General features: G+C 39.1%; 1 non-coding gene across 1 annotated transcript; it reads right to left on the bottom strand.

Annotated features, from left to right (window-relative positions):
• Positions 1 to 2,935: 2,935 nt before the first annotated feature.
• LOC112712184 (small nucleolar RNA R71) lies at positions 2,936 to 3,039 on the bottom strand. Its single transcript, XR_003157711.1, has one exon. It is a non-coding gene; the product is annotated as a small nucleolar RNA R71 (small nucleolar RNA).
• Positions 3,040 to 13,262: the final 10,223 nt, after the last annotated feature.

Below are 13,262 nucleotides of genomic sequence, written 5' to 3'. Positions count from 1 at the left end.
CCTTCAACCTCCACTACCCCCTGACAAAGGAGGTACTTCCATGCAGAGTACAATATTGGAGCCTCCTCCCCTAGTGAAAACTCATACAGTTTCCCCAGACATCAAACTTAAGTTTGGTGTTGGGCAGTCATCACCCACCAAGGAGGAATGTCCCAAGAGGAAAATGCATATGGGGTGGAGAAATAATACAAGCCCTACCCTAACAAGCAAGGAAAATCAAGCTCATCACACTAAAAGAAAGCTTGTTAGGAGGAATTCAAATTTAAGGGTACTAATCTCCTCCTCTTCTCCCATGGGGTCATTTCTGTTAACCAACTGGAAGAAGAGGTGGAAAGTCAGCAATCGAGTGTCAAGCTAATGACATTAAAGAAGCGCTTGTTGGGAGACAACCCAACCATGAGTAAAGTATTTCTGTTCTTATTTCCTTTGTTTATTTTCATTTGAGTTTATTTTAGCTTATTTTTAAAGATTTCCCTTGCTCTTTAAAAGTTGTGATCATGTGCAGTAGTTAGAACAGAAACAGAAACAGTCAGAGCTGGAAATAGAACACCCTGGAGCAGAGACCTTGCTGACGTTGAACGCCAGACAAGGAGCCAGAGTGGGTGTTTAACTCCCTCTGGGGAGCAACAAGCTGGCGTTGAACGCCAGCCATGGTGTAGCAGCTGGGCGTTCAACGCCCATATGGAGGGTAGGAAATTCAATTGCCCTGGCCTCTCAGGACCAGCGTCCAAATGCCCAGAGAGGACCCCTAGCTAGCGTTCAACACCCTAGAGGTTCCCTAGCACGTGGACCTCATCAAAGCTCAGCCCAAACACTCATGAAGTGGGCTCTAGAAGTTGATTTTAGCACTAGAAGACTGTTTTACCCTTTATTATGTAAATCTTAGTCATTAGCTTAGTGTTTAAAGACTTTTTACACCTCTTATAGAGGGAGGTCTGCCATATTTCGAATTCTATCATTGTATTTCCTTTTAGTATGAGTTTCTAAACCTCCTAAGTTGAGGGGAGGAGCCCTACTGAGTCCTATGAATTAATAAAAGTATTACCGTTTTTCTTCGATTTGTGTTTGATTAATTCTAAGATGTATATTCGTTCTTCATTAACATGAATGCGTTTAACTGGCATAAGGTTATCACATTCTACGTGGGTTCAGAGTGCATCTTTCATCGGACAATGATGAACCACCAGCTTGATTATGCATCTCTCAGATGGCTAATCCACGACTTTGTTGGAGACTTCTCGAGACATTAGTTTAGCCGATTTACAGGGAGATTAGGGTCTCTGTGGTAGAGGATAGAACCAAAGGTGAAGCATCCTCCGATCCGGAAGATTCGACTTTGTCTGTGGCGCTTTGAGTAGGATTACCAAGGAGAATGAACTGCAGGAGCTTCACCATAAATCAGAATGGATCCGCACTAACCCTGGGGTTCAGATCTGGAAAAGTATTGGCGGCTGCTCAAACCAGCGTCAATCACATACAGCCTGCCATTGAAAACATTATTCACAAGCAAAGAAGACAGTAATACCAGAGTTAATTCATGAAGACAAAGTAACTCCAATCCTTAACCATATTCCTATTACTGATTGCCCTTAAATCAATCCAATTGATTTCATTCCAATTCACAAATACAAATTATGAAAAGTTTCCTCTAATCCAACAACCTTCTGATTCGCTTGACTAAGGCCTGCAAGATAACCATAGCTTGCTTCAAACCACAATCCTCGTGGGATCGACCCTAACTCGCTCAGGTATTACTTGGACGACCCAGTGCACTCGCTGGTACAGCTGTACGGAGTGTGGGGATTCGTGCACCAATTAGTTATCTTTCCTTTTAAATTTTCATTTTAAAAATCTTTAAAATTTTAAAATCTTATCTTTTCTTTTCTTTTTTTTTTTGAATTTTTGAATTTCAAAACCTTTAGTTAACTTTCTATTTTTAAATTTCAAAATTTTTTAAAATTAAATCTTTTATCTTAAATTTTAAAATCTTATCTTATTTTGTTTCTCTCTTTTAACTTTCTCCTTTTAATTTTAAATTTCAAAAAAAAAATTCAACTTCTTACTTTTTAAAATTTCAAATATTTTCAAAAATCAAATCTCTTTCAAATCTTTCTTAGTTTGTTACTTGTTTGTTTCATTTTAATTTTAAAAGTTTTATTCTTTCTAATTCTTCTCTCTCTCTTCTTTTTCGAAATTCCTCTTCTTCTTTTCTCTCTCTTATTTTCAAAAATCTTCTTATTTCTCTCTTTAATTTTGAAAATTCTTTTTAAATTAAAAAGCAACTTTCTTTTCTTTTCTTTTCTTTTCTTCTAATTTTCTAACAAGGACCTCTATACTCTGACATAGAGACTCCTTTCTTCTTCTCTTCTTGGCTTCTCTTTTATTGTTTATGAATAGGAGTAGGAATAAAGAACCTCTCTTTGATCTGAATCCTGAACCTGAAAGGACTCTAAGAAGGCTTCTGCAATAAGCTCAGGCTAGCAGAGCCGTAAGAAATCTTACAAGAGCTTTAGAATAAGAGGTAGAAGAAACAACAATGGCAGATAATCCAGACAGTAGAGGTGATGTAAGAAAGGTCCTAGGATCTTACACAGCATCCAATTTTGATTTGTATGGACGCAGCATCTCCATTCCCGTCATTGGGGCAAACAACTTTGAGTTGAAGCCTCAACTAGTCACTTTGGTACAATAGAACTGCCAGTTTCATGGACTTCCACAGGAAGATCCTAACAAATTCATATCTGACTTTTTGCAGATATGACACTGTCAAGACTAATGGAGTAAATCTAGAAGTCTACAAGCTCATGCTCTTTCACTTTGCTGTAAGAGACAGAACAAGGCTATGGCTTGATTCTCAGCCTAAAGAAAGCCTAGACACATGGAGAAGGTGGTCAATAATTTCCTGGCCAAGTTTTTTTCACCTCAAAAGCTGAGCAAGCTTAGGGTGGAAGTACAAACTTTCAAACAAAAAGAGGGTGAATCCCTCTATGAAGCTTGGGAAAGATACAAGCAACTAATCAGGAGATGCCCTCCTGACATGATCTCAGATTGGACCATGTTGGATATCTTCTATGATAGCCTATCTGAAATGTCCAAGATGGCATTGGACCACTCTGCATGTGGATCACTCAACTTAAAGAAGACGCCTGAAGAGGCACATGAGCTTATTGACATGGTTGCCAACAACCAGTACATATACACTTCTAAGAGGAACCATGTGATCAATGGTGCTGCTCAAAAGAGAGGCGTCCTAGAAGTACGCACCTTAGATGCCATCTTGGCTCAAAATAAGCTCATGTCCCAGTAGATCAACATGATCACTCAGCACTTGAGTGGGACACAGAGCTCTGAGGCTTACTGTCCAGAGACAACCTATGAGTTAGACGTAGGTGATAACACCTGGACCACCATAGAAGAGGTGAACTACATGGAAAACTCCTCAAGAAACTCCAACAACAATCTCTATTCGAATACTTTCAATCAAGAATGGAGGAACCACCCTAACTTTAAGTGGAAAGATCAACAGAAGCCTCAATAAGACTTCAGTAACAATCAGGATAGAATGAACCAGAATAGGATTAGTAATAGACCCTATGAAACTTCTCACCAATAATTGGAGACACCCAAGCAGAGTCTCTCTGACTTGGCTGCTATAGTCTCCAACCTCTCTAAGACCACCCACAGTTTCATGGCTGAAACTAGGTCTTCCATCCAGAACATGGAGATACAGGTTGGTCAGCTGACTAAGAGGATCCCAGAGATTCCTTCCAACACTCTTCCAAGCAACACAGAGGTGAATCCAAAGAAAGAGTGCAAGGCCCTCACTATAGAGGTTGTAATAGAACCTAAAGAGAAGCCTGCTATTGATGAACTCAAAGAAATCAGAGCTCATGAGGAGACTGATAATGTCACCTTACACACCCCTTTGTTGGAAAAGGAACCTGAAGAATACTCTTCTTCAGAAGAGGATGATGAGTCCAAGGAAGAGCAAATTGCTCGATACTTGGACATCCTCAGGAAACTGAAGGACAACTCCTCTCATACAGAGGCATTTGAGGGGGAAGAAGAACCTGTGGTACTGGCCAAGGAGTCTAGTGCCCTAGTTCAGAAGAAGTTTCCTCAACAGCTACCGGATCCCGGAAGATTCCTGATTCCCTTTACTATAGGGACCATCACCTTTGAGAAGGCACTATGTGACCTTGGCTCAAGCATCAATATAATGCCACTCTTTGTAATGAAGAGGCTAGGAATTCTAGAGGTGCAGCGTGCCAAGATCTCATTAGAGATGGTAGACAAGTCCCTGAAAAGGGCATATGGCATGGTGGAAAATGTCCTAGTGATGGTTGAAGACCTTTACATCCATGCTGATTTCGTAATCCTAGACAAAGGGGAGGATAGAGATGAATCCATCATCCTTGGAAGGCCTTTCCTAGCCACTGCTAAGGCCATTATTGATGTGGAAAGAGGAGAGCTAGTCTTAAAACTACATGAGGATTGTATCTTGTTTAAGATACCCAACCCTCAGTCTCCCTCTGACAGAGTTGGTACCACTGTGTAACACATAGTGTTTTAGCTTTCTCTCTCAATGCAGAGCTTTACAGAGCCCCCAGATACCAACTCTAAGTTTGGTGTTAGGCAGTCATCATCAAGCACTAAGAAGGAAAGTACTGAGAAGAAGGTACCTAAAGGCTGGAGGAAAATAAGATCCCCACTGAATGCCTTTCACTTGGAATGAGAGTTGTCTTCACTAAAAGTCCAGTCATTCTACACATAGTGAGTAGAATCCTGTCTTTAGAGCATATGGAGCTCACCCATGAGAGTACAGGAAGAAAGTTCACTGTTTGGGGGTGAAGATCTGAGCCCCTACCTCCGTATTAGAACTGTTCATCAAGCTAATGACGATAAAGAAGCGCTTGTTGGTAGGCAACCCAACTATTAGCATAGTATTTTCTATTATTTTTCATTTACTTTATTTTGAATTCATATTTTAGTTTTTCTCTTACTTTTTGATGTTTGTGATCATGTACAGCACTTAGAACAGTGACAGAGACACTCAGAAGTGGAAACAGAACACCCTGAAGGGATCCCCTTACCAGCGTTGAACGCTAGACAAGGAGGAAGATGGGCATTCAACACCTCTCAGGGAGTAAGGACTTGGCATTGAATGCCAGAAAGAGACCATGCTGGGTGTTTAACGCCCCAAGGGGAGTATGGAGCTGGCGTTGAACGCCAAGAAAGGAGCTTCCTGGGCATTCGACGTCCAAGAGGGAGTATGCATTGGCGTTGAATGCTAGTCAGGGAGCAAAGCTGGGAGTTCAACGCTATAAAGGGGGCAGCCAAGACCAACTATTTGGTCTTCTATGGGCATTCAATGCCCATTCCTGGCATTGAACGCCAAGGCGGCAAAGAATTTGAAATTCCTAGCCTCTCAGGATAGTGGGTCCCACAGAATCTCCACGAACCCCACTCACTTCAAATTCAAACCATTCCCACGCATTCTTCCCTCCCATTCAACCGAACACAACCCCATTCCCTCTCTTATAAATACCTCCTCATACCTCTCTTCATACTCCCACCTTCTACACACTCTCTCCCTCTTACCCTATACATTTCACACACTTCGCCCCTTTCTCATCCCCCACTTGGCCGAAGGCTTCTCTCCCTTTCCCCTCTATATTTCTTCTTCCTTGTATTCCCCTCTTTTCTTTTTGTTAATATTTGCTTGATGACGAGCAAAGATCTTAAGTTTGGTGTTACAAAAGCTTTGTTTTTTTACTTTTACCATTCCTAAGTATGGCACCAAAGACCAGTGAAGTCTCAAGGAAAAGAAAGCGAAAGGCTCCCGCTTTCTCTTCCGAACTATGGAAATCATGGAGATTCCTCACTAGAGCCCACCAGGATCACTTCTATGCTACAAAAGGGTGATTTTTGAAGTCCCTTTTAGGCTCAAGGAGGATGAGTATCCAGAAATCCTTGAAGAAATCTGGAGAAGGGACTGGGAAATTTTAGCCCATCCTATCTTAGTTGTTGGCACACTAATAGTGCAAGAATTCTATGCCAACACTTGGGTCACGAAGGGGCATGACACTAGCGTGAACCCACAGTCTAAGAACTTCCACACCATGGTTCGAGAGCAACTCTTGGACTTTATCCCAGAAAGTGTGAGGATGGCGTTGCAACTGTCTCAATTGCAAGGTAACTTACACTCCTACACAAAAAGGGTCAACTCTGATCAAAGGTTGGAGAAAGTGCTCGCAGACATCTGTGTGGAGGGAGCCCAATGGAGACTAGATGCACACGGAGGCTAGATGCACAAGCAAATCCTACCAAATGAGTAGGCTTGACCTCAAGCTAGTGGCGAGAGGATGGTTGGAGCTTGTGCAATGATGCATCATACCTACTAGTAACCGGTCTGAAGTTACTATTGACTGAGCAATAATGGTGCACTACATCAAGCTCAGAAATGAAGTGGAGGTGCATGAGGTAATCTCTCAAGAAATATACAACGTAGCCACGAAAGCCTCCACTAAGACAAGGCTAGCCTTCCCGCATCTCATCTATCGCATGTGCAATTCGGTCAGGATTAACATTACAGGTGACGCCCTCATGGAGAAGGATAAGCCCATCATGAAGATGAGGATGGAGAATGTTAGAGAGCCGGCACAAGAGCCTATGTAGCCGCCTCCACCAGAAATCCCTGAGATGCCTCTAGGGATGTATTTTCCTCCCCGAGACTATTAGGATCAACTGAATACCTCAATAGGGGATCTGAGCTAACGTGGAGTAGCTGATGGTAGAGCACAATGAGCATGCCACCATCCTCTATGAGATAAGAGAAGATCAGAGAAGGCTGATGGAAGAACAACTGAGGCAAGGGCGTGACATAGATGAGATCAAACGCTCTATTGGATTCTCCAGGGGAATCAGCAGCCACCGTCACTGAGGTTGTTGAGTCCCATTATTCCTCTACCTGTCCTATTTCTGTTTTCACTATATTTTTATTTATTGTCTATTTTCTTTTCTAAGTTCATGATCATGTTTAGTAGTTTATTTTCTTATTTTATTTCTATTATAAGATATCCTCTGTATCCTCACCATGCTTAAAAAGAAAAATTATTTGAAAAAGAAATAGTGAGATGCATAAGTTTTAAGTATATCATGATTTATTTCAATTAATCTAATGTGGTGGCCATGCATTTTTCTTTTGAATGTATGAATTAACAGTGTATAATTGATGTTGAAATTGAGAATGTTGGCTCTTGAAGAATAAAGAATTTAGAGAAGTATTATTGACTCTCTGAAAAATAAAAAATATTGATTTTTGAAGCAAGAAAAATCAGCAGAAAAAGAAAAAAATAAAAAGAGCAAGGATCCAAGGCTTTTAGCATCAATGGTTAGAAAGGTCAGAAATTGGCCTAAAAAGCTCAAATGAGTTGCTATCCCTAACTAAATGCTTGTGGTGTGAAGGTGTCAAGTAAAAGATATTGAGACTGAGCAGTTAAAGTCGTGAACCAAAAGCAAAAGAGTAAGCTAAAGAACTCTGGGCACCACTGACTGAGAATTTAAGTAAAGCTAAATTCGAATCCAAGGGGTTCCCCCAGTTAAGTGCCTGTGGCGTTTATGTATCCGGTGGTAATACAGAAAAACAAAACGCTTAGAGTCACGGCTAGGCTCAAGAGGTGCAAAGCAACAAAAGAAGCTGTGTTCAACAATCAAGAAGAGCTAAACTAAGAGAATCAATAATACCATCCAAATTCTAGTTCTAAGAGATGTCAATATTTCTGAACTTCAAGAGAAAGAAAGATGCCAAAACTGTTCAGAAGTAAGGAGCTATTAGCCCCATTCAATTATTTAGAACTGAGCTTCACTGAAAACTTTAAAACTTATTGTATATTCTCTTCTTTTTAGTATATTTCTCTTCTCTTTAGTCCTACTTGTTTTTGGTTGCTTGAGGACAAGCAACAGTTTAAGTTTGGTATCATGATGAGCAAATATTTTATACGCTTTGTGATGATATTTTCTTAGTGTTTTTAGTAGATTTCATCAAATTTTATTATGTTTTAGTAGGTCTTAATGCAAAAATTCACTTTTTAGATACTACTTTGAGCTTTTATATTTTTCTTACGATTTTAGGTGAATTTTGGATGAATTTGGTAAGTTTTGGAAAAGTCTAATTCTGAGGCAAGGAAAGCATAGCAGATGCTGTCAGATTCTGACCTCCGTGCATTCAAATGAGCATTTTTTGAGTTACAAAGGTTTAAATGACGTGTTCTCAATGGCGTTAGAAAGCTAACTTCTATAGCTTTCCAAAAATATATAATGGTCTATATTTTTTTCAGATTGGACAGTCCAAAATGGGTGTTGAACGCCCAAACTAACCCCTAGTAGGCGTCCAATGCCCCAAGAAGACCAAGGCTTGAGTTGAATGCCCAAACCTGGCGTTCAATGCCATAAGGGGAGCAAGGAGCAGCATATTTACTCCCTAGTGAGCGTCCAACACCCACCCCTTCAAGTTAGAAGCCAAAGTCAGCCCAAACACTCACCAAGTAGACCCATGAGTGGATTTTTGCACCTTTCTATTCAGTTTATTTCACTTTTGTAATTTCTTACTTATTAGATCAGTATATATATGGGAAGATCACCTATGTTTAAGATCCTCTCCATCATATTCGAACTTTACACTTTATTTTCTGTATAGTATGAGCAACTAAACCTCCTAAGTTAAAGTTAGGAGTTCTGCTGATTAATATGGATTAATGCAATTACTTTTCTACTTCAATCTATGTTTGATTCTATTCTATGATGAATTATCATTCTTCATCCTTATGAATCTCGATTTTACATGAGTTTCTTACGAGTCCTTACCCAGATAATATGGAGCTACAATTTGAGAATGCATCACAGGTTCTAACAAGTTATCTAGGCTAATTGGGGTATGTTACATAAACCCTCGTTAGTCAAGGGTAATTGAGGTTCATGTGGCTCTAAGGGCTAGAATCATAGAGCGTCAGTCTCTGATCCAGAAGATCTGACCTTGTCTGTGGTGTTTTGAGTAGGATTATCAAGAGATTGAATTGTGTGCGCTTCACCCTCTCCCAGATTGATCTAGTCCGTTTGGATGTTTGGTTTGGACTTGAGAAGATTAATGACCAGGACCAATAGCTTAATCACTTACAGCCTTGCCATTGAAGTAATCACTCATCATTGGAGTAGTGAGCATGACGTGTTAATCCAGAAGAAGAAGAATCTCCAAAGCCTTAACTAATCTATCATTAATGTCTTTGCATAAACTCTTTATCGCTTTTGTTATTTGCTTATTTATGCGTCTACAAAAAACAACAACTATCTTTCTATTCGTTTGACTAAGATCTGCAGGATAACCACATTTTGCTCAATCCGGCAATCCTCGTGGGATTCGACCCTCACTCACCTGAGGTATTACTTGGACGACTCGGTGCACTTGCTAGTTCAGTTGCGTGAGTCACAAATTCGTGCACCAGTGCCTATAATTTTGATTCAGGTCAATAATTGATTTAGACATTCACCAATTTTAAAACTCATTTACATCGTAAGTATAGTCTAAACCGATAACCAACCCACAATCAAAGTTTAGAAAAGTGTCACAAAAGTCAAATCAACAACCAGGAGTGTTAATCCCAGATTATTCTTCCTTGGACTTGCAATTGAATACACATCATTAGTTATTGAATTTTGAGAGTTTTGAATATGAATTCAGAAAGAGATGGGAACTAGAAATTAAAGAGCAATCAACAATAAAATTTCAATAACTAAAGACAATAAGCTAGTAAACAACTATCTAGTAAGCATGCAATTGAGATGGCAACAATTAAAAAGTAACTACACTAGGAAGCAATGGAATTAAACCAAAAAAACTAAGAGAATTTAACTAATAAAAGAGATAGTAATCAAATATTTAAAAGGTCTTGGCTAGGGTGAGGATTCAAGCTTCCTATCCTTGTTATCAACCACAAACATGGCAATTATTAAGAGTTATTCCTACTTCATCATCCCCTAACATCATGAAAAAGTCAAGTAGGCATAATTGATCTCAATCCACAAATCTTAATTAACTTATCAATTAAGTTGATAAAAGATTAGCGTTAGTAGAAACCAAATCAACTAACAATCCTTAATTACCAGTCAATATTGGACATTGATAACTCAAGGGTCCCTAATTACTCAACTCCAAGCCAAGAATTTAAAAATCTACTTCATATCTAAAGTAAATATTTCATCAAACACTTGGTGAGCAATAAGAGAAACCACCATGAGATTATAAAAATTGATCAAAATTAAATCTAATTACTCTCAAATATCAATAACAGCAACTCAATTAACACATATAAAACATAAAAATATCGATGCATTAATAGAAATTCAAAATTAACAAAGTTTAAAAACTAAGAAAATACCAAATTAACTCAAAGATGACTCAAGAAAAATTCTAAGGAAAATTAAATTAAGAGAATAACAAAATTAAAGCAAAACTCTAACTAAACAAGTTTGGAATTTAAAATTAAGTGCAAAATTAACAAGAACTCTAGAAAAAGCTAGAGAGAACCTAAATTTTATCTCACTAGAAAACTAAAAACTATGCAAAACTATGTGGAATTGATGGGGTGATGGACTGTGTGTGTCCCCCTTTGAGTCCAGGCCTTAAATACTTTAGAATGGAACTGAATTGGCCCGAAATTTCCCCCAAAACCGCGGTCACGTGCTTCCATTAATGAGGCATACGCTACACGTCATGCGTACACATGTTTGCCAGATCTTCAATTATTCAATTTTTCATGATTTCTTTAGTTTTGCATGCTTTTGCTCCATCTTTGAAGTCATTCTTACCCTGTTGAATCTGAGATCATTCAACAAACACATCACGGCATCGAATGGAATGAAAGTGAATTAGAATTGACAGTTTATTGGTCCAAAAAACATGTTTTTAACGCTTAAGCACAAATTAGGAAAAAATCATAATAGCATGCATTCTTGGCGAATAAATGCAAGATAAGTTGATAAACTCCATATTTTCTATCGAAAAATTATCAAAAGAGAGGGGTTTATCAACCTCCTCCCAGTTAAACATTAGCATGTCCTCATGTTAAGTATCAAAAGACCATAAAGGATTAATGGAATGGTACAACTTATGGAATACAAATAATCTACATGAATGCAACTAGTATACCTAATGTTACATACTTCTATCCATTTAGTTACAGATAACTCAATTTTCAAGAACACATGAGCACATAGAACCAAAAGCAATGCAGTGATCAATACAAACCCATTAATTTAAGTTCCCAAAAATAAAATATAAACAATCTTGCAAGATGATGATTCATGAAAGTTGAAAAATAGAGTTGAGCAATTGAACCCTCACGGGATGTTTTTATACTCTAGTATCTCTGGTGTTTTGGGTTGACTATCTCAATTATCTTCTAATCTTTCTTTCAAGACTTGTTTTTCTTCTAACAATCAATAATTATTTATTACATGCATATAAGTATCATGAGGGCTTATAAGAGGTTAAATGGGGTTAGGGTCAAGTGGGGATGTATTTGGCCGATGGACTCAAAATTCAAACCTTTGATTAGCTTGAATGACCACCTAATCCAGGACACCCTATTTAGTCCTGATGTGCTTTCCTAATTACCCATGGTTTACTCGTGCAATTATCAAGATTTATCACATACGCATTTGCTTTCCAAAATTCTATTTGGGGTATGATTTATGCCTGATGAGCGGATAATTTGTACGCTTTTTGGCATTGTTTTTAGTATGTTTTTAGTATGATCTAGTTGGTTTTTAGTATATTTTTATTAGTTTTTAGTTAAAATTCACTTTTCTGGACTTTACTATGAGTTTGTATATTTTTCTGTGATTTCAGGTATTTTCTGGCTGAAATTGAGGGACCTGAGCAAAAATCTGATTCAGGGACCAAAAAGGACTGCAGATGCTGTTGGATTCTGACCTCCCTGCACTCGAAGCGGATTTTCTGGAGCTACAGAAGCCCAATTGGCACGCTCTCAACGGCGTTGGAAAGTAGACATCCTGGGCTTTCCAGCAATATATGATAGTCCATACGTTGCCAAGATTTGATGGCCCAAACCAGCGTTCAAAGTTACCCTCAGGAATTCCAGCGTTAAACGCCGGAACTGGCACCCAAATGGGAGTTAAACGCCCAAACTGGCATAAAAGCTGGCGTTTAACTCCAAGAGAAGTCTCTGCACGAAAATGCTTCATTGCTCAGCCCAAGCACACACCAAGTGGGCCCGGAAGTGGATTTTTATGTCATTTACTCATCTCTGTAAACCTTAGGCTACTAGTTTTCTATAAGTAGGACCTTTTACTATTGTATTAAGAATCTTTTGATCACTTTAGATCTCTAGATCATCTTTGGATGTCTAGTTCTTAGATCATTGGGAGGCTGGCCTCACGGCCATGCCTAGACCTTGTTCTTATGTATTTTCAACGGTGGAGTTTCTACACACCATAGATTAAGGTGTGGAGCTCTGTTGTACCTCGAGTATTAATGCAATTACTATTGTTCTTCTATTCAATTTCCCTTATTCTTGTTCTAAGATATCACTTGTTCTTCAACTTGATGAATGTGATGATCCGTGACACTCATCATCATTCTCACCTATGAACGTGTGACTGACAACCACCTCCGTTCTACCTTCAATTGAGTGAATATCTCTTGGATCCCTGATTGCACGATGCATGGTTGATCGCCTGACAACCGAGCCAACCATTCCGTGAGATCAGAGTCTTCGTGGTATAGGCTAGAACTGATGGCGGCATTCAAGAGAATCCGGAAGGTCTAACCTTGTCTGTGGTATTCTGAGTAGGATTCAATGATTGAATGACTGTGACGTGCTTCAAACTCCTAGCAGGCGGGGCGTTAGTGACAGACGCAAAAGAATCACTGGATTCTATTCCGGCCTGACCGAGAACCGACAGATGATTAGCCATGCTGTGACAGAGCATAGGAACATTTTCACTGAGAGGATGGGAGGTAGCCACTGACAACGGTGAAACCCTACATAAGCTTGCCATGGAAAGGAGTAAGAAGGATTGGATGAAGACAGTAGGAAAGCAGAGAGACGGAAGGGAAGGCATCTTCATGCGCTTATCTGAAGTTCCTACCAATGAATTACATAAGTATCTCTATCTTTATCTTTATGTTTTTATGCGTTCATCACCATATCCATTTGAGTTTGCCTGACTAAGATTTACAAGAT

Source organism: Arachis hypogaea, chromosome 1, assembly GCF_003086295.3.
Source record: "Arachis hypogaea cultivar Tifrunner chromosome 1, arahy.Tifrunner.gnm2.J5K5, whole genome shotgun sequence".
NCBI classification, from domain to species: domain Eukaryota; kingdom Viridiplantae; phylum Streptophyta; class Magnoliopsida; order Fabales; family Fabaceae; genus Arachis; species Arachis hypogaea.
The sequence above is the reverse complement of the archived record's forward strand: the minus strand, read 5'-3'. Positions and strand labels throughout refer to the sequence as shown.